Source organism: Emys orbicularis, chromosome 15 (assembly GCF_028017835.1).
Source record: "Emys orbicularis isolate rEmyOrb1 chromosome 15, rEmyOrb1.hap1, whole genome shotgun sequence".
NCBI lineage: Eukaryota > Metazoa > Chordata > Testudines > Emydidae > Emys > Emys orbicularis.
Window position 1 is genome coordinate 24,265,512 of NC_088697.1, and position 27,034 is coordinate 24,292,545.

Here is a 27,034-nt window from a genome sequence, read left to right on the forward strand (position 1 = left end):
CAGAGCTGCATGCAAAGAACTGCACAGAGGAAGCCATTTGCAGTGCCCAGATCCTATTGGTCCTACAGTAATAACAACGCCACTTAGCAATGATATAGCTCTTTTCATCCATAGATCTCAAAACCCGGGAGCCACGCTCCACACAACTGCATGCCATTGACTGGCACCCTATCTATATATAATACAGACACACACGCAGCCATCTGATGTACAGAGCACTCCTGGAACAACGCTAGGGAACTGCCACTGCATAGTTACAGCACCAAGGATCAGGGGAGCTCAGGGTGGGCTTTACCCCACTTCTGCTCCTTCCTTCTCAGCTGAAGATCTGGCCCAAGGCTGTTGACAAGCATGGCAGGTGCTTGGAACGGTGACTACCATTGTAATGCTCAGAGCCTCTGGGATTCAGGCCGCTGAGAACCGTCTCCTGATGGTGACCCACTGCAGTGTAATATATGGAGATATACCTATCTCATAGAACTGAAAGGGACCCCGAAAGGTCATCGAGTCCAGCCCCCTGCCTTCACTAGCAGGACCACTATCAGGACCATCCCTATTCAGCATCCTTTAACTGGTTTCCCAGATGTCCCAACTAAGTGCAAAGGCTGGGAGCGGGAAGTTTGGAAGAGATTCCAGACAGGGAGCACACCAAGCTGCCCCGGTCAGAGCTGAGCAGTCCACTGCCCCTAACAGCACAGAGCCTCGGCTCCAGGGTGGATGATGGGAATAAAGACCAACCATATTGCAGAGGCTGTGAACTCCATCTCTTGAGGAGCCAGGGTAATTGTCATACACTCCTACTGGAAGGAGCATAGCTACCAGCTTCCTGAAGCAGTAGCACAGGGAATTACCGAACCAGCGTACATACACGCACATACACAACGCTGGTAAACTGGACATGGCAGCAAAACGCCACCTACCAACACTATGTGCACATTCAGCCCTCCCCGGGAGGAGGGACCTCGGAAAACTCTGCATCGCCATAGCAACAGGCCTCCCATAGTCAATATGTTCCCCCTTTGTTTCTAGTTCAGGGTTTGTTTGGGTTTATTTTATTCCAAAAGGTGAAAGGAAACTTGCGTCGACAAGGGGACAAGAGTAACATCTGGCAGGGCTGGCCTTACCATGAGGTGAACTGAGGCAGCCGCCTCAGGTGCCAGACTGTGGGGGGCGCCACTAGGACCCAGAGTGTAGAAAATTGTGTCTGCTGCTGGTGCATATGTATTCTCTCTGCTCTAGATGCACAGAGATGGTGGAGTGCAGTGCTGGAGGAAAGAGGGCACAAGAGACATAACAGGCAGGCAGCAGAAAATGTGAGAGGAAATAACAGAAAGCAGCAGGAGCTGCAGAGAGAGAGGAGGAGGAGCCTCTTATGCACCTCTCTAGCACCCCCAGGAGCCTAGACTGATTAACACCAGCTTCTCAGGGAGCTTCCTGTTTCCCGCTGCTTCCCTGAACCCACTTGAGGAGAACAGGCAGTCAACTGAAGTAGTAGGAGCCAGTTAGGCCCTTAAGACGCTGATAACTTCCCTCACTCAGGCCCTGCTACCAGCCTGCTTATTTGTCCCCTTCAATTGAGTGTTGAGAGCCACTATAACTGGCACAGAACATCAGTCATGAGTGAAAGAAGAAAACGTCCCTCTGGGGCAGCATTCAGAAAAAGAAAGAAAGCAAAGGAAGCTTTTCTATCTAAGCAGGAAGGAGCTCTCCTGAGATACACAGACACAAATGTTCACGGTGAGCCTTCCGGCCCCAGTGAGGATGTGAGTGGTGAGGAGATGCCTGATCTTCCAGTTAGTCAGAGTGCAGGTGATCTGGCAGCTACTGCAGCATCCATATCTCCATCTCAAATGGATGTAACCATGCACATTCCTGAAGAAAAGTGTAGATCAGAGAAGAGTGTGGTGGAGGCACAAGAAACAGCTTCTGCTGAGTTTAGTTCCTTACGTCTAGATGATCCAGGACTGTGGACCCACTTGAGCAGTAGCCTGAGGGACTTCCTTGTACTGCATGGGCCACAGCAAGTGAAAAACTTCATGTTCCCCAAAGACAATGAAAATAGAAGTTTCCACCCAACACATAACTGGCATGAAATCCCCAGTGGTGACAAAGTGGAGAGGCCATGGCTTATGTACTCAAAAACCAAGAATGCTGCATACTGTTTTTGTTGCAAATTCTTCCAGTCTAATGTTCCAGCCACATTGGGTTCTACAGGAACAAAGGACTGGAAAAATCTGGCTAGAAATCTGGCATGCCATCAGAAGGCAGCAAATCACCAGAGAGCATTCCATAGGTGGAAAGAGCTTGAGATGAGACTAAGGTTAAAGGCCACCATAGATGATCAGCATCAAGAGAAGATTGCATCAGAGTCTCTTTCCTGGCAAAATGTTCTGAAAAGGCTCATTGCCATTGTGAGAATGCTTGCTACCCAAAACCTAGCACTGCGTGGTACTTCAGATCAGCTGTATGTGCCAAACAATGGAAACTTCCTTAAAATTGTGTAGCTGATGGCTGAGTTTGATGCTGTACTCCAGGAACATCTAAGAGTCACCACCCAAGAAATGTACACACACCACTATCTTGGAAAAACAATTCAAAATGAGATCATAGAGTTACTGGCAACAAAAGTCAAACAGAAGATTGGGGCAGATCTGAAGTCAGCAAGATATTACTCTGTTATTCTGGACTGCACACCTGACATCAGCCATACAGAACAAATGACTTTAATGGTGCGTTTTGTAACAACAACAGAACCTAGTGAAAATGTCCCTGCAATGGTGACTGTCAGAGAGCATTTTCTAGAATTCATTGATGATACTATAGGAGGTGGTATGACAAATGTGCTTCTTAAAAAGCTGGAAGATACGGGAATTGTGATAGCTGACATGAGAGGTCAGGGCTACGATAATGGTGCCAACATGAGAGGAAAGAACAGAGGAGTGCAGACACGGATCCGAGAGTTAAACCCTCGAGCTTTTTTTATCCCATGCAGTTCTCATTCATTGAACTTGGTGATCAGTGATGCAGCATCAGCTTCTAGTCAGGCTGCTGAATTTTTTAATGTAATTCAAAGCATCTATGTATTTTTCTCTGCATCAACTCATCGATGGCAAATTTTGAAGCAACATCTGGGAACATCCTCTCTGACACTGAAACCACTGAGTGCCACACAATGGGAAAGTCGAGTGGAGGCGATAAAGCCTATCAAACACCAAATTGGGAAGATAGATGATGCCATAGTTGCCATTATGGAGGATAATGCTATGACAGGAACTGTTCGTGGGAGAACAGTGGCAGAGGGAAATGGAATCACCAGAAACAAATTTCTGTGTGGCTTAGTGTTGTGGCATGACATACCATTTGAAATAAACATTGTAAGCAAGAAACTTCAAGGTGTTGACCTTGATATATCTGGAGCAATGGAACAACTGGACAAAGCAAAGTCATACCTACAGTCTTACTGGTCAGATGAGGGATTTCAAAACATTCTGAAGAGTGCACAGAAGTTGGCAGAGGAACTTCACACTGAAGCTATTTTCCCACCCATTCAAGAATACAAGAGTCACCGAAGAAGACGACATTTTGATTACAAGGCACGGTATACTCCCATAAGAGACCCCAAACAACAATTCAAAGTTGAATTCTTTAACCAGGTGCTAGATTGTGCAATACAATCAGTTGAAGAACGTTTCATGCAGCTCAAGGAACACAGCAGTATATTTGGGATGTTGTATGATATTCCAAAACTCCTCACTATACCTAAGGAAGACCTACACCAGCAATGCAGGGCACTAGAGACAGTGTTGACACATGATGAGAGGCGCGATATTGATGCGAGTGATTTAGGTGATGAACCGAAAGCCCTTTCAAGATACATTTCAGCAGGATCAACTCCAAAGGCTATTCCGGAATATATGTGCACAAATAAGATGACCACCCTCTTTCCAAATGCTTTTCTTGCTCTGTGCATACTTCTAACACTTCCCGTAACAGTTGCCAGTGGAGAACGCAGCTTCTCCAAGCTGAAGTTAATAAAAACACATCTATGCTCCACAATGACACAGGAGAGGCTGGTCAGCCTTGCAACCATCTCAATAGAGCATGAGCTGGCCCAGACTGTGGACCTTCAGGAAGCAGTTCAAATCTTTGCAACCAAGAAGGCATGGAAAGCACCACTTTGATTATTGGGGGGAGGGATAGCTCAGTGGTTTGGGCATTGGCCTGCTAAACCCAGGGTTGTGAGTTCAATCCTTGAGGGGGGGGCATTTAGGGATCTGGGGCAAAAATCTGTCTGGGAATTGGTCCTGCTTTAAGCAGGGGGTTGGAATAGATGATCTCCTAAGGTCCCTTCCAACTCTGATATTCTATGATTCTATTCAAACAGATAAAAATGCCAGCGTTTACTATGCAGACAAGAAAAGTTACATTTGCTGTTCAGGCGTTTGAAAGTTAAGTGTTACTTAAAATTTTTGAACAAGGCATTTTAAGATGTTAGTTCTTCTTTATTGGGGTAGGTAGCAGAGCAGTACCATGAGAGGAGTAGAACAGGAAGAAGGCAGAATTGAGACCTTTCAAAGTTTTGGCCCAAGCGAGGGGCGTCATTTGAGCTCCCCACCTCAGGTGCCAAAATGTTGTGGACCGGCCCTGACATCTGGCCAGCTCTGCTGTGCGTGGGAAGCTAGGGAAGAGGAGAGTTCAAGCTGTCCAGCTGGAACAGTGCATAGCTGCTCAAATACACCCCCGTTCTGTGAGTCTAAGTGGAGGGCTCAGCTGCCTAGGCCAGGTCTTCTAGCCGCCAGGTTATTTACTGAGTAACTTGCCTTCCAATCACAATTTTTCATCATCTCCAAAGATAAATGGGCCTCATTGGCATGACTGTAGAGCCAGGGGGTGAATAAGGTAGGTGGATCTGAATAGAAACTGGGCAACTATGAGCAATGATCAGCTGGTGGAAATCAAACCTCATCCTTCAGGGTGTAGGTGAATCACTGCAGGGAGCAGGAAGGAACCTCCCACATCCCCTCACTCCCTGAGTACACAGCACTTTACAACTGGCTAGGCACTTCTGACACGGGTAGTCATTATCTGATACTACGATCAGGGATACTGAGCTTGTTAGGCACTATATAAATGTCAATAGAGTAAGATTATTAAATAGATATATCTGCTGCAGCATCCAGTATTGACCCCTGCAAGGAAGCAAAATAAACTGCGTGCATTTGTGGTCTGATCCAATAGCAAACTGTGCATTCCCCATATACAGTGCATAATTCAAATACTAATTATGCACCTAATAACTGATTTTTGCATAGCCCAGCACACTTTCAAGGTGACAGGGAAGAAATTAGCCGATTCCTCACTATTTCAGCATCATATGAAAAAGGAGGGAGCTGCAAACTTGACCCATGCAAATGAAACCTTTACAAAATATTTGGTTTTCTGACACAGCTTCCATGCTGGTCAAACAATTTGGAAACTCACAAGCAAGGGGGAAAAAAATCTGTTTCTTTCTGACATAGCCACTTGCAGAGGGAGTGCTGCTGATCACCTCCCTGGCTGCTACAACACCTTAATGGGATGGATTGAAAAGATCCTGACAAGGATAAGGGCATATTCACTAGAATTGGCATGAGTCTCAGAGGATCTCTCTTTGCAGGTGTTCTCGCAAACTTTTTCTTTCAGCTCCCGACCATCTGGAGTCTCGCTATGGAGTTCAATGGGAAACAAACGCTCAGAGCAAAACTTCATTTAAGATCAGTGGGGTGCGCCTGATTCTGCGTCAAAACTGGGCAACATTGCAGAAGTTGCATCAAAATGATGCAACGTCCATAAGCCAGTAGCCCAGGCTCTGTAGAAAAGGTCCATGTCAGTGAGTCTTGAGACCAAGCTGGTCTGAATGTAGAGTTTGCAATGAAATTGAAAACCAGGTGAATTCTGTGTGGTTTGGGGTATCATGAGACCAATATTTTCCATTGCTCTATTATTGATCCATAGAGAAGCGGTAACTTTACATTTGGAACCTCCTAGAATAAACTAGTTTTACAAATCAACCAGTTTGGATCTCTATAGAACCAAAATACTTTAAATGACCTACAATGGCAGAAGTCTCTTGGATCGTAGTCTTAAGTAATAGGCTATCACGCCTCAATTGAGATAACAATCCAAAGAGAATCACGCTTGCTAATTGTTTTTCAACTTCACATACAGCTGGAGGAATAATGCCTGCACAATTCTCATAAAAACATGATCATAATCTATCAGTTCTATGAGCTATAGAACAAAACCTAAGAGATAATTGGTGTAGGCACTGAAGAATAAACATGTCAAGATTATGATTTCTTTGCTTAAAAATGAAACAAAGAGATGATTGGAAAGGCAGTGCTTTGGGACACTGAGCAATATCCCTATACTCCATCACCTAAACTGGTTTATGATTTGCAAGCATTTGTATTTTTAGGAGCAGTTTAAAGACAGGTGAGCTGAAAAACATGAGGTGCCAAATATCATAACCTTTGACCCTTCTGGAGCATCTTTCATCCAAAGACCTCAACATGCTTCACAAATGCTGTCGGCCTCGCAAACGGAGCCGTGTGATAATACGGAGGTGTTGGTTGGCAGGGGTTCCAGTGAGACTTTCCTATGCTTCCATTCTCCAGGGGCTCATGATCCAGGAGGTTTGTTTTAGTTTGTGAGGTTTATACAAACTCCAACTGCAAAGTCAAACTCAAAGAGCAACCGGTTGTGATGTGAAACCACAACTGCTGCCAGTTCCCTCGACCTGTGTGAGTTCAGCGTTTGCAATAAAACCCAGGCAAACTTCACCTGCTGTCAAATTTTGCAACAAAGCTTTTTTTTTTGCGGGGGGGGGGGGATAAATGGAAGTTATCCCCTTTCAGAGACAAGGAATTTAAGAGGAAGCAATTTTAAGTGGTTTGTCCACTTGGTCACATAGTGAGTCAGTGAAAGAGTTAAGAACAGAGTCCAGTGCTCCTGACACTTCCCAGCATTCCCTGCTGCCAAACTGTGACTCAAACACCTTTACTGTATGAAAGGGACATGTGGGCATGGAAGTCTGAAGAACACTGGATGGATGTTTTTAATGCTCTTTGTCTTTGTCAGCTGCTCCATAGTAAGTGGCAGGACAAGATCAGCAATGAGGATGAAGCCAAACCCAGCAACCGTCTTCCTCAGCACTGGTTCAGATTCAGCCGCCTTCTTTGTACAGACGTTATTAGGAAGGAAGACCCAACAGATTCCGAAATACATTTACCATGGAATGCTCCTACACAGCCAGCGATCTCATGGTCACCAAAAACTTTGGTGGTGTGATTAGATTATGCCCATCACTTGCAATCCTAACATCCAGCCAGATCACCTGGAGACATTAGCGTGAGATCGATCTGATGGCAATTGCTTTGCCGGGAGGCAACATCCCTTTGGGATTTGCCAGATGATGACAAAACACCTCTCATGCTCAGGCATATCTAATGCCCCTCGCCACTATAGGTCGGCACCAAGACTGGAACCCTCAACCTTCATCAGTAACCTCATCCACTTCAGCTAAAGGAATAACTCTATTAGTAGGCAGCAACAGTAGGTTCCTATCTTCTATGAGGATTGACTCATGGTGGTCAATGCATATTGACAGCTGTTCAACAGTAACCATGTTAAATAACAGTGTTACTTGGTTTATGAAGGGCTTTATTTGGCCTTTAGAAAGGGAGATGAGTGATATGCAGGGCCAGCGCAACCCATTAGGCGACCTAGGCGGTTGCCTAGGGCGCTAACATTTGGGGGACGGCGACCGCGGCGGCCGGATCTTCGGCCGCCCCGGTCGTCGTCGGTATTTCGGGGGCGGGACCTTCCGCCGCCTCTGTTGGGGGCGGCATTTCGGGGACTGGACCTTCTGCCGCCTCTGTCGGGGGCGGCATTTCGGGGGCGGGACCTTCCGCTGCCTTTGTCGGGGGCGGCATTTCGGGGGCGGGAACTTCCGCCGCCTAGGGCGGCAAAAAAGCTGGCGGCGCTCCTGGTGATATGGTAATTACAAGCCCCACAGAAGTAAGATGAGACTAATGGCTGAGAGGCTGCATTATTCAAACTGCCTGTTACAGATCTCTGGTGATTCCAGGGCAGACTCAGTTGGTGGAGAATGTTAGGTTGCTAGTACAGTAGTGGCATGAATTTGCTCAAGCAGATATGCCAGTCTCCAAAACATCCTTCCATAGTGGTTACATCTTGTAATTTTCACAAATCCCACAGAAGTTGGCTCTTTTGTGGACAGAGACTAAGGACTGAATGGGCCCCTCTGGTCGCTAGAGCGGGAAGCACCAGGCCAGAAGAGATCATTAGATCATCTGGTCTGACCTTTCGTATAACACATGCCAAAGAATTTCACCCAGTTGCCCAACAACTTGTGTCTGAGAACTGGAGAGTCAAAGGTGATGGGAAGAGCTGAGCTCAGTTACTGTAAAGACACAGGGCCAGGGGGCGCTACAAGGGCCTTTTCACAGCAGAGACACTTCTTGATCCTGTATCTTTTGGGGGCAAAGAGACTGATCCTCTCTGCCTGTCCCTTTCTCCTCTCCCCTGACTACTCCCTCATTTCTCGTTTTCTTTACCCACACTGCTCCCCACCGTAAACTGACCCTCATTACTCCTCCCCCATTCTATCACAGCAGGAGAGAAACGTGTCCACAGCTCTCTGGGTTTCCCAGAACAGCAAACCTCTCTTCCCAGGTTCCTTAAGGGATTCCAGGTGCCAAGAGAGTGAGTCAGTCCTCTGACAAGGCATGAAAGAAACACCTGGACTCTGTTAGCAACCAGGTGAGCTGACATTACCCATAATCTACCAGATGACCCTGTCCTGTGACTGAATGGGAGCTTGGGGACAGGGGTCTGCTTATCATCCCAGCAGAACGAGCTCCTCTTGGAGTAGTTATTCAACGACCATTCCTCTTATTCTGCACACCACCTTCACTCACAGCATCACTAGCCTCAACACTGCAGCCGCAGCTCCAGTATGATAGTGAACGTTTACCCTGGAGCTAACCTGGTGGAGAATCTCTTTCCCCCTCACATTAATGCAATTCAACCTTGACATAACTATTTCTTCTAGGCTCTGGTAGCTCCCCGATTGATCCCAGAGAGAAAGGAGCCCGAGGGCAGTACAATGTCTGAGCTTTGTTCATTCCTTGACCTCTCTCTCAAGCCAAATCAACCAAAGGGCGGAATTACGACCAAATGCAGAGGTGGCTGTTCAAGTGTGGCCACCTGACTCACCCAACCCATTTCACACAGGCCACTGGACAGGCAGCAGATGGTAATGACTGTGTTACTACTGTTACGGGATGGATTCAAACTGCTGCTCTAGAGTTGATAGGTTTCGCAGACATTTACCAGTCCCTCTGGGCTGTCCGATCCCTCTTAATTGTTTCAGAGCAAAAATCATTGTGAAAAAATAATTCAAAGTCAGATGCCTGCAACTAGGTTACAGCAGGTTAAAAACAGTACGTACCTCACAAGAAAACAAATCTAATCCTTTAAAAAAAGCTATGAAAACATTATTAAATTCCCCAATTTTGATTAAAAACCCAAATTATTTTTAATTTTCATTTTTGGATTTATTAACCCCACCCCACCCCCGCTTTTTCAGCAGCAAAATAGAAAAAGGTGGGGGAGGGAAGAGACAAAGGAAGGGGGGGGCACAAAATAACCCTCCCAAAAAACATACAAACATTCAGTGGTTTGGTTTTCATCAGCGTGTTGTGTTTCTGACTTTTCAGTGGGGGGAGGGGGGGATCCACATCAAAAAAAGGAAAATTTTGGTTAAAAAAGTAAAATGCATTGACCAGCTCCAAGCTAGACACCCTACTGTTAATTATCATTTGTATTGTGATAGTGCCTTAGGAGCCTCTGCCATGGACCAGGAGCCCATTGCCGGTGCTGCACAGAACAAAGAGACGTCCTCTCCCCAAAGAGCTGCATGGGCTGGTTTTCAGAGGGCTGAGCAGCCACAGTGCTCCCAGGGGAGCAGGGAGCACCAGTGGGTTTGGTTAGGTGCCTGGAGATTTAGGGGCCTACCTGGAGATCCCCAAGTTTGCAAATGGAGGCCTCAGTTTACAGCCTGAGAGTCCAACATCTCCCTTGCAGCCACTGTCCCCCTGGACTGCAGCTGTAGAGAGGAGTTTGGCCAGAGGGGAAATCACAGTCCCCGTTTTGACCGCCCTCCCTGCAGAGGTGGAAAGAGCCAGGCTGCAATGCAGGATCTAGCTGCTGCTGTCACCTGAAGCCATATGCACAGGATGTTCCCAGCACTGCTCCACACCTAACACCGCTTCCCCCGTCCCCTGGCCTGCAGCCTGCAGGGATTCCCCCAGAGAGCTCCAGGTAGAAAGAGAGACTGATGAACCATGAAAGTGAAAATAACGAGCCCCTTTGTCCGTGACTGTTCCTGTCTCATCCCAGCGAAATCCCCAGGGGTTCCCCTGGGGAGGGTGGGGAGAGAGAAACAGCCAGCTGCACTACTTGCTCCATCTGGCATCCATTAGCCCATCGTCAGGCCTTGCTGAGACAGCATCCAGCGGCGCGTGCGGGGAGTCTGCAGCCAGCGAACATTCAGAGGAGTTTGGTGAAGAGCGGACGCTCCTCTCCACTCTGGAGTAGCATTCTCCCTATGGAAAGCCCAAACTGTTCTTTTGGGGGGGACAGAGTCCTAGCAGCAACTTCTGCTGTGAAAAATTGACACGTTCCGAATGCTAACCACTTTGCCCAAAGGATCTCAAAGCACTCTGCCAACAGTAATCAAGGGGCAACCCTCCAGCCTAGACTGCAGGCTGGGGAGAGACACGGGGCCCTACGTCCCATTAGTACCTATCTGCCTCAAAGCTGTGCTCCTAATGCCTTGGGGGTGGGAGGCTAGATCTCGGGAGCAGCAGGTCATCCTGGCCTCCACAAGCAGAGCTCTGCGTTGCGCTGCTCAGGGAATGGGCACCCCCCTGTGTGGCCCCCACTCTTGCATGGTAAATCATACAGATCATCACCAGGGAAGCCTCTGAGGCCTGGAATGCAGAATGTGCCCCTAAGTCCTCACCTATACCGGGATTTCAGACAGAGGAAAAGCGGCCCCAGTGCAGATCTCCGGCGCAGACGTGGTGGGCACTAGGATGCAGCTGTTTAACCCAGTTACTGTGAAACGAGGGATTAGCCTTGGGGCAGCTACACTGGAGGCTAACACCCTTGTGGCCTCAGAGACAGGCTCAAGCTGCGATATTCTAGCATTCAAAGACCCCGAATCCCAGTGGCGCTGAGATCCAGGGTTTTGCCACCAGCCCCAACTGTGATCTCATGCATCTCGGGGAGGTGGGTGCATGTGATCCCAATGGACAAGGTGGGAAAAGGTGAAACTAAGGCTCAGAGTTGAAGCGACTTGCCCAGAAGAGCTAACGCATGTGCTTTAGTGAAGCTGCAGGGCAGCAGTGAGACCAGCCCGGGCCTTCTCATGCTGTCATCAGAAGACACGCCATCACTCAGCCCAATCCACCTGGCCCGCCGTGTGTGACTCAGAGCATTGTAGACATCCCCTGCTTATGCATTAATAGATGTGCCTTTCAGCTTCTCTTTCAGCTGAGCTCCTGTAATATTCCCCTTGATGCATGTGCCCATTCCAGCCTGGCATATCTGCTTCCCACCATCCACAACACCCTCAGTCCTGCTATTGCTGGAGAGAGCCTCTCCTCTGTGGGCTTTGCCTATTCAGAAGAGCGAAGAGCAGGGAGTGAGCGTGCGAGAGCGGGCACGTGGGTGTTGCACACAGAGGAGATAGAGAGGGCTGAGAGATCTCATTCTGTCTGGGATTCCATGTCTCAGTCACTTCAGTTCCGCTCACAGGCCTTCCTTTGTGCCAGAGCATCACAGCGGGGCATTATGCCGGCTGAAGCCAAAGTGTGGAAACAAAATCAACCGCCTGCTCAGGGCACGTGAAAGGAAAGGTTCCCCTAGGTCAGGGGGAGATGGAGAGAGGAAGAGACAGGCAGAGGGCTGTGAGATCAGCTCATACCCTTAAACAACCCAGCTGACCCCCTGTCCTTCACATCTACCGTCACCCCCCTGCTCCTCCTTGCTAGCTTGTTCTGCATTTCGAAACAGCAGAGAGGTTTTCTGCAGCAAGAGCCTCCTGCTTACAGAGCTGCAGTTGTGCCACTGCAGGGCAGCCATCTCATCAGTATAAGCAAACTTGACCCCTTCCCCTTCTCTGTCTGATCGCCTGTCCCACCTCCCCCTGTCTAGCAGGCTCATCAGAGCACGCTTCTCAGAGCAGCAGGGGCACAGCAGAGGGCAGGGATGTTAGCCCTAGTGTCCTTTCCAGATTCCAACTCCAAAAACTACATCCCATCTTCCCTAAATTCCCTCTACGGCTTCAGGTGTATCAGCAACTTCTCCTCCCCAAAACACCATGCAATACTGCTGACAGGCTGCCTGCTGCATTTCCACCCCAGAGGCAACTGCAGCTTCAGCAACAGGTGAGGTGTTCCCCGTACACACGCCCACCACATCCTGCACCATGCAAGGTGCAAAGGATTCACGTGCTCCTGCACTGGGGCTGCTGGTTTTCACAAGTCTTGCTGTGCCCCCGCAGACCCAGGTACAAATGGATCCCTGGTGCTCAGCATTGCCTGAGACGGATGAAATAACAGCCTTGATAATGCCGCTCTCTCCAGTCTCCAGGGGGTTGTGCTGTTTTACTCAAACATCCCAGAGCTCGAGTTTAGATGTTGCAAGCATTAAAGGAGCAAAACGTGTACAGAGGATGAAAAACAGATGTCAGGTGTTCGGCTCCAGAGTCCTGCTTTGGGGGCTGAAGCAACAATAGGTGAGCTGGCAAAGGCTCAAAAAAAGCATCATAAAAGGGGCAGGTGCTGCTGGAGTGTTTCCAAACTTCCCTTCGGATAACAGAGACCTTGCCCATCTCATGCCGAAGGATGAAAGCAGGGAAGAGCAGATGGGGAAGGGAAAGGGCCCTGGATGGATCTGGCCATCTCAGCTGCCCTCTCATTGCACCTCACTCATAGAGCAAGAGCAGAGGTGCAGAATTGCCTTTCAGTGGGTTCCGGTTTTCTTTGTGCCTCTTGCTGCACCGTTAGCTTTGTTAATTGGCAGTGGCTCCGGATCTGTGTGAAGCACAAAGGTGCCTGGGCCTGAATCGAACCCTGGAGTCCAAGTATCCCCCAAAGTGCGTGGGGAGTTCGGATCTGGAGCTGAGCCCCAGCCCGGCCAGCTGGTGGAATGAGATCCAGGGTTTTGCCACCAGCCCCACCTGTTTGCAGAAACAAACCCAGGAGCAGTCAGTGAGGTCTTTCCCTTAAGAAACAACAAGGCCCCTGTCATAAGCCAAGGGGCTGGCGGTTAGCTTTGCCAAAGGCATTCTGTGAAAGCGAAAAGGAGGCCGAGCCGGAATCAACCCCTTGTTCGCCAGAGACCAGCCACAGGCCCCATGTCAGGTATGAAGGATGCAAGGCAGCTGCTCCTCTTAGCTCTTCTCTGCACTTCTTGTTTCCCTCCCTTCCACCTCCTGGAGTTCCCAAGTGAGATGGTGGCTAATGGATTCCCTCCAGCATCCCCAGCCTGACAGCCAGCACCCTTCCTAATACATTCCCAAGGGCTTGGGTCGCTAACGCGGCACTAGCACCAACGCAAGAGCTTTGGACGAGGGCAGAAGAACCGTAAGAGAATTCCCGCCCCCCACCTCTGCCCCGCCATGGTATTGCCTTCTCCTCAGGCGCGGAAACTGCAGCACTGGTTAAAAAACTGTGCAGACAGGAGGCTGACAGGCCATCTGCAGGGGGGCGCGATTGCTCCTGACAGGTTTATCAGCAGCCGGGTTTGCCTGCAATGAGATGTAAAACATGGGTTTCATTTCCAGAGCAGACGCTGCTGCTAAGAAGCCGTTAGACACTTCATCAGACAGGCTCAGAGCTGGGCCCTCTATTAGGAAGTGACAGCACCTCACACGCTACAACCATGCTCCAGGTATTCCTCCCCTCCTCCCCCCAACTTTGGCTTCACAGCCTTCAAATCCTACCGAAACAGGGACTGTTATTTTTAAGCAGGAGCTCAGTGTTGCTCAAAGGAATCCAGCTTGCTGAGAAAGGAAGCCCCTTCAGAACAGAGGGGAGGGCTCCGAGAAGCACGGAAGAGAAGTGGTCAGTCTCCACAGGGTTTACACTCCGGGCAAGAGCGGACAAGAAAAGGGAAGAGTAAAGGGGATGTGCTTAGAGTGGCAGACTCAGCACAGGGCTTGTGTGCATGTCAGGGCCGGGGGAGATAATTTTGTTCTTTCAATGGCTCAGCAGGGAATGGCAAGGAGGGGCTGAAATTTGTAAAGGGTGGGAAGGGGAAGAAGATGGGAAGGGGAACAGAGGAGAGGAATAAAGAGGATGGAGAACAGATGCAGGAAAGACGGATGTAGAGGAGTTTGGAGCTCAGTGATGTCCAGTAACGCACGGAGACCAGCGGACAGGTGTTAAACATAAAGGGGAAGCAGGAGGCAGAAATGCCATGAGAGTAATGACACTCCTGGTCCTCTAAATGAAAACAGCAAGTCCTATAAGGAAGTCTCCCAAATGAAGCCCAATTTCACGAGATTCCTAGCCCCGCAACACACACACACAGGACAAAGACTTCGAGGCCCTGTTCAGAGTTAGAATCAAAGCTTCTGGACACTGATCTGAACAAGAGACAAAGCTTTCGAGGTCTGCTTTGCACATTTTAAGAGAGGCTCCTACACAAAGGATCTCATAGGTTTTGCTGGTCCAAATTCCTGCATCCCAAAGTCCAGCCCCATTGAACCAAACCCATCTCAATCGCCGTTATTCACATCTGCGGATGGTGTGAGGGGAATTGGATTGCTGGCTGCTTCTTATTTTATTCTTCCCTTGACATGCTTTTTTTTTATTTTGTTTTTTTTAAAGCCCATCATGCTTTGCATTGCCTAACCTTACTTCTAGCCTAGGCATTTTCCCTCTGCAGCACAGTCACGTGGCTGGTAGCTTGAGAACCCTGCAGGACATCTCCCTCCCAGCTGAATAGTCCAGGTCCCTTTGCATTAGCAATCGACAGCTGTATCCCAATCTAAAGCAAGGTGGCTCCGGAAGATTTAGCAGCATGTGCCTACACACCCACACTTAGTATGCCAATAAATCCACCTTTTAAATAAAAGTTAATTAAAATGTGATTAGAATGGGGACTATAAACAGATGCCCCTCGGCTTAACTCATCTCCTCCTTTCCGCCCCCCCCTTCCCTGTATGAGATTCAAACAGCCACTGGTGTCACTTTTATGGGAACCAGAAGACCTGGGCAATTTGGTCAGCCTCCCGCACGCACACGGCAGAGATTTGCACACAGTAGGCTGCAGAAGGCTCGGAGGGAGCTGAGCAGATTAGTAATGCTCTAAGCTGCGGCTGTAGAGGAGCTGAGTGTCTTCGGTTGTCACGACGATTGTCATATTCGGTGACCAGTACCTGGACAGAGTGGGCCTGGTTGAGTGCTCACTCAGGTGCTATGAGGTGCGATTCTGTTGGTTTCAATACAGTTACTCCTGAGTCACACTGGGGTAAATGAAAGGACAATCAGACCCCGTGTGCATTCTGCATGGGGGAACACCTCAGCTGAGCCTCCCTCCAGTATAAACCCAAAGGGTCACTAGCTCATACCTGGGATGCTGAATTAAAGGGACAATGTCGGAGCAATTTAGGCCAAACACTGATTTTTTTTTTTTTTTAAATCCTCCCAATCCCTGAGATCAACAGTAAAGGTGCCACGATTTTTACTGCATTCCAATGAAGACTGTCCCCTGAAGTGTTTGCAACCCAGACATCACACAGTTTTGTGCAAGTGAACTGGAATCGGGAAGTGAAACTGACTAGTAACCAAAGCAAATTGCATTACTTGGTGCAAATAATTTATTCAAGGAGGGTTGGCAATTTTTGTCAAATTAATCATGAATATTTATTTCTCTGTTTTTCCCCCCTAACACCGTAGATCATCAGATAACGTTCAGTGAATGATTTGATGATTTTTTTCCTCCACCATCAAATAAAATTATTTGCGAATGTGCCTGCAGGAAACCAAAATGAAAAAGGACAAGTCTATTTTCATTGCCTGAAATGAGCGAAATGCACAGCTGCCAAATTCGGTGCAGCTCCATGTGTGACATTTTATGCTAATTATTTAATGAGCATATTTGTGTATTTACAAACAAATTACATATACCATAAACTTCATCTTCGGGGGAAAACCCGTGTGGATCTAGTTCTGGTTAAAGGCATCGGCATGACTTTAATATTCATTATTATTATAGTAACAAGAGGCCCCAACTAGATTAGGGTCCAATGAAAAAATGTTGGGACCCTGTGCACTATGGCAATAGCTTCCCCCACTCTGCCCCACCTTGCTTAAACTAAACAGCATGAGATAGCCATAGTGGAGGCTTACACTACCAGAGCAATAGAGCACTCTCTCTCTTGCAGCTGCAGCAGCAGCAGCATGCCCTGGGTGGCCAGGCCCAGCAGTAGGTCACAGCAACGCGGTGAGATTAGGATGCGGGGAGAATTCCCCCTTCTAGCATGTGGGGTAATGGGGTGCAGGGTCAAACAAAATGATCTGGCTGGCCCGATGTGGTCCCCAAGCCTTTAGGTACCCAACCTGTTTTTTCCACCTTCTGGGGTTGGGGTTCACCCTGAGATGGGGGCCCTATGCAAGTGCACGTAGTTGAATCCAGGCCTGGCAAACAGTTCCTGCCATCCTCATTTTACGATGGATAACTGAGAGACTAAGTAAGTTACCTACGATTACAGAGGGAGTCTGTATCCGAGCCAGGAGCTGAATTCACATCTCCCGAGTCACAGGCTAGTTCCTAACCTGGAACAATATTCTTGCTATCATACAAACTACTAGAAACCTCACAAATGGTTCCCTGGGGTCAGATCTAGTTTTGCCTAAAGACTCATGCAAAACTGCGATCTCGATTTTGTGAGATTTCCAGACCCAGAAGGTTCAGATAAGAACCCAGATGTTGGCTGCTCAGCAACACCAAAACCAGACACACTGAAGATGCCAGTTCTTCATTAAACCCAATACCTGGGGTAGCATCTCTGAAACCTGATGTAGCATTCTCTAGCTATTGGAAAACAGATCTGCTACTGGAAGGATAACACATCATTTCCCACTAATGAGGGGAAAAACCCATCACTCATGGGGAAAAGGAGATGGTTTTGGTAAGATACGGACTTTTCAGTAGTTATATTATCCCAGTGCAACCTATTACAGAGTCATTAGCAGAGAAGTAATATTCTTGCTGTTAATAATTTGACTAATAAGCCTGTCTGGCAAAATGAAAAATCTCTCCATGGATCAGATTAAAGGCATTGCACGAACTGGCAGTTTGTTTGGATAACAAGCACCTGAATTGGAGGCAAACCCGAAGTATTTTTCTATGTGGAACATCACTCCTCTCAGATGGGAATTTACCTCTGCCCCTAATGGAGCTGGAGCTGTATTGCACATTATTGATGTTGATTATTTACATCAGTTTCATAATCCATTGTTCCTGTAATCATAATAGAAAGAACTCCTAGTTATACAGTGAGTAGAGGAGTTATCATGCGCTGTTCCCTATTATTTTTCATTTGCATGGTATGCCTTATGCCTGGAATGGCTGCTCCAAATCACTCTGTAATCCTCCACTTCTTCCGGTGAAAATTTGAAAGAGGTAAAGTAAGTAACCATTGGCACAGCTTATCTAGGGAAATGATGGATAGAGCAGTGTCAATACCAGATTTTTTTGGTTTGCTGGCAATTTTAAAAAATCAGAAAAAAATTGCTGTCAAACCAAAACTGAAATTTTTGACAAACTGAAAAGTCACCAAAAAATTATATGGGGTCAAATGAAATGTTTTATTCACTGTTGAGCACTTTTGAATGTTTTTATTCTTAATATAAAATTACGGGAAATGTTGAAAAAAAATAATTAATTTGAAACCAAAACATTGAAACCTTTCATTTTGAAAATCTCAAAATGAAACACTATTTCTACTGAAATTTTTAAAGAGTTTTTTCCCCCACGTACTGAAATAACTTAGCAAAACTGATGCCAATTCATGAAATGTTCCGGTATACCGAATCTTTGTTTTTCACCGAAAATGGTTTTGTATGAAAAATTTCGCCCCGCTCTAGTGGTGGATTCTCCGTGTCTTGGAGTCTTTAAATCAAAGCTCGATATCTTTCTAAAAGATTCGCTCTAACTTAGCCACAAGTTATTGTCCTCGATGCAGAAGTCACAGGATGATGATCTTTGGCCTGCATTGTACAGGAAATCGCACTAGTTTGTAAGACCATGAGGGACCATTAGGATCAATCTATGTGTCTGAAATATCTCCTCAGGATGATGCCTACAATGTATTGCCAGTTGATAACAGCTACCAGGTGGTGTTTTAAAAAAAAACCCAACGTTTTGACTTGAAACCCACACTAATTGTCATACAGCTAGTGTATTATATCTAGCCTCATGTTCCTATCACTGTCACCTCCTCCGCCCCCATAGTCTCCAACTATCTGTTTCACCCACTTGTTGAGTCTTGTCTTAATTTAGATAAGGACCAAGGGCCAGATCATTCATGGGTGCAAATCAAAGCTACGCTGATTGACATGAGCGGAGGATCTGACTCTGAACGTGTTTGTGAAGTGTCTGGTTCTATGGGCCCTTGATTTTGCCTTGGGCCCTATAGGTGCTGCTGTGATACAAATATCCAAGTAATAGCAGCCTCTGCGCTTCTGGTTTCTAGCCAGGGCCTGAAGTGTAAGAGCCAAAACAGGGAGAGGGATAGGGATAGGGATAGCTCAGTGGTTTGAGCATTGGCCTGCTAAACCCAGGGTTGTGAGCTCAATCCTTGAGGGGGCCATTTGGGGATTTAGTTGGGGATTGATCCTGCTTTAAGCAGGGGGTTGGACTAGATGATCTCCTGAGGTCCCTTCCAACCCTAATAATCTATGATTCTATGAAAACACCCCCAAGAAAAACTGTTAAGGAACCACCAGTCTTGCCAAAACCAGGACACATTCCTTCTAAGAAAGCCTGTCCCACCCTAAAGGTCTGCCCGTATGGGAAATGACCAGCCGGGTGGTGATTCTTTCCACTCCTCTGGCCTCTTTCATTTGAGCTGCTCACCACAGCAAGCAGAAGGAATTAATAAACCATACAATACCTGTGAGACAAGCCAGGGGTGTACACTCATAAGCATTTCAACCACCAGTGAAATGGGGCCACAACAGGAAAGTGTCTGGCTGTTCAATGCCAACACTGCATAACAGCTCAGGACAGGGAGCAAAGAACATTCAGTTTGGAACTTCAGGAGGGATTAAAACAGAATGTAACGACTGTGCTAGAATTTGGCCAGGACACCAGGGCTAAAAAGTGCCACAGGTCTTTTAAAGGGCACAAGTGGTCAAGGTCCTCAGTTTTACGTCTGTATTGAAAGGCTGAGAACAAATAGCTCAGCTTCCCTGCCTGATTTCTGCAGCCTCCAGGATGAACACTACTGGGATTACCCAGCTGTAGCTCTGCAGTGCATTCTGGGTGTGGATCCCCACTCAAATGGGGTGGAGGCTTCTGATGACCCTGCTCTTGGCTGAATTGGATTCTTCATCCACCTGCCTTTGATCCTCCTGATTGAGAAACTCAGCAAATAGCAGACGGGTTGGTGGAAGGCGAGGAGGGGGAAATGCTACGTTTCCCCTTCTCTGAAGGAGAACTCTTCTTTCCCCCAAATCCAAGCTCATACTGTCATCCCCCTCAACATGGTTCTGCCGTCCTACCCCCCTCTTCATCGTCTCCCCATCTTGTTCTCCACCTTCACTGCTCTTATCCTTTCTGTGCCCTTTCCTATTAGCTGCCTGCTGGAGGACTGCCTTTGAAGCGCGAGAGAAAAAGACTCATCAGCCCAAATGTATTTGGTTTTTAATCAGCTTATCACAGATTCTCTTTTGGCTGCCGATGAGAAGTTGACAGGATCTCCCCAGCCATTCGGAGGCACCAGCGGCCAGACTCACATTCCCAGAGCAGTGGAGCAGTTCTTCGCGCAAGTTCCAGGGAATTATTAGGGGCTTGTACAGTAACTCCCCTGGCTCAGTACCAGAAATGCTAGTTCCTTCAAGTAAATTTATGACTTCTCTGCATGCTCGCTCGCCACACGCATGCCCACAGAGATTCTATCTAGCTGTTCCCAGTAAGGGACAAAACCACAACTAAGACCGCAGCGCCTCTTCTTGCTAACCCACAAGGACAGTGCAATTGAGTTAAATACGACACACACACACCGCCAAAAAAGGCAGAGGATGGAGATATTTTACTCAGCAAACAAAGACAGGGGAATCAGCATCCTTAGTGAGCATGCTGGTCAAGCAGAGTTGGAAGTGCAGTGTCTTAAAAGAAGTGGGGAGCTCCCAGGGGACCAAACCATGCAATTGAGTGTTCATTCAGGAAAGGATCTGGACAGAGGGGGCTGTAGTCTCCATTCCCCTCCCGCCCCTCTGAATCACTCTGGCAAAGCAGAGGGGAAGCATAAAGCTGATATAGGAAGTATGGTCTAGTGGGTAGGGCATTAGTCTGAGATTCAGGAGACCTGGGTTCTGTGCTTGACCCTGACTGCCTGTGAGAATATCTTCCCCGGTCTGCCTCTCCACTTTTCCTTCTACCATTGATCTGTCATTTCTGGGCAGGGACTGGCTCTCACCATGTGGATGTACAGCTCCTAGCACGAGGGAGCTCTGCTTTCAGTTGGGGCCTCTGGGTACTGCTGTTACACAAATAGTGTAAGGCAGTTCTCCGTGTTGCCAAGAGCTGCTAGATGGCTCTATATTGCCATCCCGTCACCCCCCACACAGCCCCAAAGTGTACGGGCTTGGACACCACAGTGGACCCTGAGGGCTGCTGCAGCTGAGTATGGGCTAGTGTAGCTCTGAGACCAGAGAAAGTCTGGGTGGCCCCCAAACACAGGGAGGCTTAAAACCAACTTTGCTCCTGCTGCCTCCCCCTTTCCATTCCTGTGCCAATCATCGCTTGAGAACAACTGAATCTGGCCCCAGGTCTGTTGGCCCAGACAAGCACTGCCGGTGTAAATCACACATAGAATACAATCAGCGTCAGAGCAAATATAATTCCAATCATAATGTAATCAACATGGATGCAAATACCATATTTGTACAGGGCCTTTCATCACTCACACAAAATATTCAGTGCCAGTGCAAATACTCCCAGTATCTGAAACCAAGTATTTGTCAAACATGACAGCTGCATGCCCGCAAGGCAGCCTTGCAATTTGGGTTTTTTAATATACATATACACGAGGAGCTGAAAGTCCGAGCTGTCACACGGGTATAATACAGAAAGTCATATGTGTAAATATAGCAAAAAATGGCTGAGAACTTTCCAGTTGGACAGTAACAGATTGTGAATCCCAGTGATGATTGAGCCTGGTGATATTCTAAAGAAAAGGAACTCTCATCCATTTGTGTAGCGATTGCCACTACTTCACTTTGACTCAGACATTCTAGTCTTCAGAGTGATGTTGGGGGTTATTGTGTATGCTGGCTGTATTGCTGTGTGGATACTTGTGCTGTGTGAGAGTTGTGTTGGGAAAGTTGTGGGGATGGCGAATGGGGTGTATGCTGCAATAAAGAGCTGTGTGTGTTTGGAGTTGCTAGTTGTGTTGTGTGGATGGCTGTGTTCATTTGTGGGGGTGGTTGTGAAGGGAGATTTATGTGGATTTGTGCAGGTGGTGAATGAGGGGGTGCTAACAGGAGCTATTTGGAGTTATTGCATATGCGGATTGTGTTGTTGTGTGGGTAGTTGTGTTGATTAGCATGCAGGTTGTGTTGGTCTGGGAGAGCTGCATGGATTTATGCAGGTGGCAAATGAGGGGTGTGTGTTGCAGTGAGGGCTCTGTGTGACTGGAATTATTGTGCATGCTGGTTATGTTGCAGGGGTGGTTGTATCAGTCTGTGTGTGGAGGAGTTAGCTATGCAGGGAGATTTGTGTTGATTTGTGCAGGTGGCAATTGGGCCAAATAATCCACCATCTCTTAAGTCCCCCTCATACAACCAATGACGTTGTTGCATGCAAGATAGCTGTAGAGTAAGGTTTGTGATTGGCTGAGTTACCTCTGATCTCACAATGGTCTAGGACTCTTGGCATGGCATAGATACATGCCTGACTGTAGCTATACCCTGCACGGGTATAATTCGTAAAGTCAAAATAGCAGCGAACTCAACAATTGGACCATAACAGACCACGAAACCCAGCGATGATTGAACCTGGGGATATTCTGAACAAAGAGCTCTCAGCTATGCTTGTAGCTGCTTCTGTTGCTTCACATTGATTCACCAGGCGGCCCCCACCCATACATCCATTCAAAACCGCTCCCACATCCCCATTACATTTTGGAAAATGGTAAAACCTACATTCACCCCAATGAAATGCAGGACCTCACTGTACTGGGTGTCAAAGGGAAGCAGCCCCTCCACAGAACCCCAAAATACTGGACAAGGCAGCCTTTCCCTCCTTAAGTACAGTGAACCAAATCCATCCCTAGTGGATCTACTAAAGTCAATGGCGTTACAGCCTGGATAAATGCAGTCTGGGGACCACAAACATGACACTAAGAAGGTGGGGGTCTACTTAACTCTTCCAATGCCCAGCCCCCAGATGTAGTCATAGAAATTCTCTACATGACAATATCCTAATCCTTCTCTAGCCCTTTTCCCATCCGTTATCTCAAAGTGCTGTACAAACCAAGGGCCAGTATTATTTATCCCCATTATACAGAGGGGGGCAATGAGGCACAGGGGGCAGTGACCAACTCAAGAGTCCACCAGCTCTCAAACACATCCACATGCACAGCCTTTCGTGAGCACATGGGTCATGACTAGAGCTGAGTGAATAACTGATTTTTCACTTTGGAAGCCAAATCGACAAATCCAAGGGGGGAAAAAATCCACCTCAGTTCAAACTGAAAAACAGTTTTTATTATCCCCCCAAAAATGTTAACTAAAATGGAAAACTTAATTTCTTTTGAATCAACCAAACCATTTTCACTTGACACAAAATGATTTTTTTAATTTAGTTTTTCATTTTGATTCAGATGTTTTCAGGGTCCGTGCGGTTTTTTCCTTCCCCCTTTTTGCACTTTTTTTTTCAATGTAATTATTTAAGTTGGTCACATTTGAAAACGAAGTGCAGTTTCAAAACGAAAAGTAGAAATGAAACATTTTTCCTACAATTTTTTTCTATTCTTTTTAGCTAAAATTATCCATCAAATTTGACCCAAATTCACAAATACTTTTGAAGGCCCCAAAAATGCCATTTTTTGTTTGGTTGGGGTTTTTTTTTTTTTGGCTAATAGAAATGTCACCCTTCCCTCCAGCCCTTAACCCTGGGACAGCATGTACTGGGTACCCACAGAGCCATGCTCTAGGGTGAAGCCCTTTGATTCATTTATTACCTCAAGGGAGGCATATTTTAGTCTCCTTTACCCAGGGCTGTCTACCAAACATAGCCTTCAGTTACAACTCCTATAGAAGGCAACAGGTCTCCTGGCCATGGTGAGTCTGAGTAACACATCTATTGCAGGCTTCGCTGTGGCTGCCACTAACCCGTTATATTGATTTTCACATTGTGCTTGTGACATTTAGAGTCTGGCCCTGCCTCCATTTTGGATTCCTCCACTCTTCTCTTTGCACCATCGTAGTGTTAGGGCATCGGCCTGGTTTCTACCACTCCTGTGGGCAGCCATTAAAACTGGAGTTCTCTGTCTAACCACAGGAGAGCTGCAGCATGGATAGCAGACAGCTTCCTCCACATTGCTTTGGCCAGATGTCTCATCCATGTACCTCGACAGCCCACATTCAGGAGTGAGAATGGGCTTTATCTTCATGGCCTCGCGGCTTAAGATGGCCAAAGAGAGGCTCTTTGGTGATGAGGACACTTGGTCCCTTGACAGCAGACAGATCCAAAAATCGTTTTGTACATGCCAGTAAAAACCCTCAGTCACCACTGACCCAGGCTGGGTTTGACCTGGTGACCCACAGGCAAAAGACTTTAATGCTCAAATTGCCATAGACCCTTGAGATCCATTGAGTACAACACAAAGAGAAGGGAGAGGAGACCCTAAAAAATAGCATCCCCCAAGCTGTCAGAAATGCTTTGTGGGATGTGCTAGAGGCTAGAGAGGGTCCAACCATCCCTAAAACGCAGCGATCAGAATCACAGACAGTAACACTCTACCTTGCATCTCTCATCTGATTTGGGGGGAAAGGCGTCAATCGGAACCAGCACAATGCAGAGAGGCATTTGATGGCTTAACAGGAGGAAGGGACAGCTCTGCTTCTTGGTGAGACCTCTTCAGTGCAATCTTCATTCCATCCCTACTCTCTCCCCATCATCATTATCCCTTCCCGTCCTTGTCAGTCAGCCTGATGGTAGAGTTTCCCCCCTCTTCCCTTTGTTTTTTTCCCTGCACCTTTTGACAGTCACCAAAGGGTTCAGATCTACATTCCATTCCATTTGTTGCAGGCTTCTGAGCAGTAGGCAAGAAAGTGTCCCCGGCTCCCAGCTTGCAAAGAGCCTGGCTTGTACGCATGCATAGCCCAGCTGGCTAAGGCTAAGGCTCATAACTGTTATTTAACAGTGTGGGGAGAGTGATCGTGAGTTGACAGTGGGCGGCAAACAAAGGAGTCCTTAGGATTCCTGACAAATAGCAGGGGATGGGCCAGCGACGGGAGTAGCTTCTAAATTGAAGTCAGTCAAATAATTGATGGCACAGGGCAAGAAGGGGGGAATCCATCCCACAGCCTATGGTACTGGGCCCAGGTTCTCCCAGGTATAATGGTAGTGTATGTTCTGATTCTGGCTTCCCCTGTATACATTCCATCTGTATGGCAAACAGTACCAACCAATCGGCATTAAGGAGTGAGGAGCAGAGACAGGGAAAAGGTGCCAAGCTGTGCATTAAGTTTAGGAACTCTAACACCACTCAACCTTGCATGAAAATGAGCCGTGAAGAATCAAATGCCCCCCCAGCCACAAAATGGGGGGCATTTGGATTGGTGACGTTTACCTTCTTTGGCTTGCCCTCCCATCCCTCTTGCCCCTTGAATCCAATCCAGACATTTCATCGCAGGTCTCGACACATTTAATGTCTCAGTAAAGACAAACACCAAGCACTGATGCCCCCTGTAAAGCTCCTTGACAACAGACAGCCTAATGGCCCCTTATTTTTTCCCAGCTGCAGTCTGGAAAATGAAATAAATTTAGCTCCTTAAGCATCCTGCCAGCTCTATAAGCAACATGTTTGCTGCTCTCCTAGGCTGTACAGTTAGCAGACAAGGCAGCGCAGAACTGTGGGTCTACGCAGCACCTGCACCTAGGGGACTGCACAGTCCAAGGAACTGGAATGGACCATTCAACTATTCACATCTGTTTTACTGGCTCACATCCCAACCATGTTGGTGGTGGACAAAATACCTTTCATTGCCGGTGTCAAGTGAGAGTGTAGGGCTCAGTCCACTCCCCCAGTGTCCACATCACAACATTCACCACCATAATTGGCACCGAGTCTCCCACTTTGTTGGCAGGGCCGCAAAGAGGCCAGGAATTGAATGGTGCCATGGAGAGGGAATTGGGCTTATACAAAGGGATGGTCAACTCAGAGCCAGGGATGAAGCACATCAGCAAAGGGCCATGAGGGAACTGACATTGCTATTGCCCTAGAGATAACGAAAGGACGTGAGTGTCAGCCTGGTACCTTTCAGCTCTGCACCTTGCAACCAACATCCCCAGTTTATTTATTTCAGGTCAGATCTGAGCATCCTTACTGAGTGTGCGATTTCCTGCTTTCCTGTATGCACCGGCAGTATTACCAGAGACATTGCTAAGGCATCAGACTTTTCCTAGGGGAAGGAAGTGCCTGCAAATCAGTTCTGGGATTCTGTCCCAGCAGCTACACGGGAAGTGACAGGCTCTAGGAGAATGCTAATGGATGCAGAGGAAAGCAAGATGCTTGAGGTCAGGACCGGCAATGCAAGGAGGCCCGACAAGTTAGTGAGGAACCAAGGGCAAAGTGGAAAACCACTGACTTCAGAGGGAGAATTCCATCCCCTGAGTCTATTCACAGACCATGGGAGAGCACGATCAAGGAGTCTAGAGGACGGGAAGGGAAAGGCAGAGTGTGAGGGACAGGGTCTGTGAAGGAAGATCAAAGATTGACAATATCTGGGATGGGGAAGACATTTTGTGCCACCCAAGGTTTTGGTGTGTCCTGGCTCTAGTCACCTTTAATCTCACCATCCCTTGAGCAAGAGACAGGGAGAAGGGTCTCTCCTTGGGCCTGGCTTTCTCTGTGCCCAGGGGAAATTAGCCTGTCAGGCAGTGTGAGGGCTCCCTCCAGCCTAAATTCCTCTGTGACTGTCCCTGAGGGAAAAGCACTCGGTATCAAAGCCTATGTGAGCTTGCTAAAGGGGTACCTGGGCCTGGCTCTGCCGGCAACAGGCCCTAGAGCAGCAGTTCTCAAATAGGGTTGCCAGGCATCCAGTTTTTGACCGGAACACCTGGTCGAAAAGGGACCCTGGCGGCTCTGGTCGGCACTGTTGACCAGGCCGTTAAAACTCTGGTTGGCAGCACACCGGGGGCCTGGAGCTGACTCCCTGCCTGCCCTGGTTCTGCGTGTCTCCTGGAAATGGCCGCCAGGTCGGTGCGACCCCTAGGCACATGGGCAGCCAGGGAGGCTTTGCCCACTGCCCCCACTCTGAGTTCCGGCTCTGCAGCTCTCATTGGCCAGGAACCGCGACCAATGGGAGCTGTGGGGGTGGCGCCTGCAGGCATGAGGGCAGCACACGGAGACTCCCTGGCCGTCAATGCACCTAGGGGCTGCAGGGCCCTGGCGGCCGCTTCCTGGGAGTCACAGTAAGCACCACCAGGACCCCGCACC